Source organism: Propithecus coquereli, unplaced genomic scaffold (assembly GCF_000956105.1).
Source record: "Propithecus coquereli isolate 6110/MARCELLA unplaced genomic scaffold, Pcoq_1.0 Scaffold617, whole genome shotgun sequence".
Classification (NCBI taxonomy): Eukaryota; Metazoa; Chordata; class Mammalia; order Primates; family Indriidae; genus Propithecus; species Propithecus coquereli.
Window position 1 is genome coordinate 295,502 of NW_012152141.1, and position 1,472 is coordinate 296,973.

Consider the following 1,472-nt stretch of genomic DNA (forward strand, 5'->3'; position numbering starts at 1 on the left):
AAAAAAAAAAAAAAAAATTACAGTCAACCAACAGACAACCTCATGTTGCTTTCTGTAAGGGTCACTTTTCTCACTATACCTGTATTTTTTTCCAATCCTAGACCTGTATGTTCTAAATTATATTGAGTTTTGGATAAGCTTTAAAATATTTTTCTTAGCTCCAGATACACTGAGAGTACAAAGAAATTCAGAACCATCACCCACATTCCCTACCCTGACAAATCATACTATTAAATATGGTATAGATGTGTACAAAATGTGTGACTAGCATGGAACTCAATAACAATGCTATAACTTGCCTTTGTATGAATTTTAACCTTAGCTTTTATTGCATTTTAACATAAAAATGTAAAAACAAACCCAAAATAATATTTCGACACTGAAACTTACGGAAATGACTTCATCTATCTTTTTTTAATACATGCTGTGACCTACCTGATGTAAAAACTGACTCATCTTCACTTTACTCTTTTTCTCTGTACCGAAATCTACAGTAATACAGCTTTAAATACCAAGACGATTTGGTTTAAGCCCTCAGAATAAAAAAAAATATATAAATATTTTACACACACACACACACACACACACACACACCCACACTTCCACTGCTCTTTCTCCGCATTCTTGGTTGTAATTCTCTGTGCAATGTTGGTAGATCAGGGAGGTGGTGTATAATTTGCACAAAATAACTTCAGCCAGGGTAAGGCTTCAGAAAGTATATCTTAAAAAGCAATTTTTCAAAACACATCATAATTTTCTCCCATCGTATCTCTTTAAGCAGCCCAATTAGCTAAGTGACCCTGTGAAATATTTGTTCACAGATAAAACGAGTCATTTCCTAAGCTAACAAATACAATCAATGTTAATAATAGAAGGAAACAAAAGACATTCTTTTTTGTTGTTTGTTTGCCTTAGTCAACAGCTTTAGTAAAATAACTAAAAAATGACTTTTAAAAAACCCGATTACTTCCTGAAGAGAATTTGACAAAAAATATCCAAGGCATGATTGCTATTATTTTGAAAATGACATCCAATTATTTTTCACAAATTACATTCGGTCACTGTCACACAACTTACCGATGCATGCAAAAATGTCAACTGCCATAGGTTACATACATTTTACTTTACACATATTACTTCTTAAAACCCCCAATAGATGAAGTTCTAACAAAAACAATTTTTAATTTCTGAACACTTCCAATAAGATTTGTAAAGTTTATATATAGTATTGTTCTTTTGTATTCCTGGTCTACTGCATTAAAATTTCATCTCCAAAGGGTGTTTAGCTAGCTGTCCAGGCTGCTAGGGTTATGGTGAATGCATTGCTTCTTTTGGGAGTAAAGAATGGCATTTAAAAATAATTGCTACGGCAGGGCGCGGTGGCTCACGCCTGTAATCCTAGCTGTCTGGGAGGCCGAGGCGGGCGGATTGTTTGAGCTCAGGAGTTCGAAACCAGCCTGAGCAAGAGCGAG

General features: G+C 34.5%; 1 protein-coding gene across 1 annotated transcript in view; it reads left to right on the forward strand.

Moving 5' to 3' along the window:
• The window catches only part of LOC105822490 (zinc finger protein 493-like), a 244,118-nt gene that overhangs the window by 39,312 nt on the left and 203,334 nt on the right, over positions 1-1,472 (forward strand). The gene's annotated exons all lie outside the window — the stretch shown is intronic.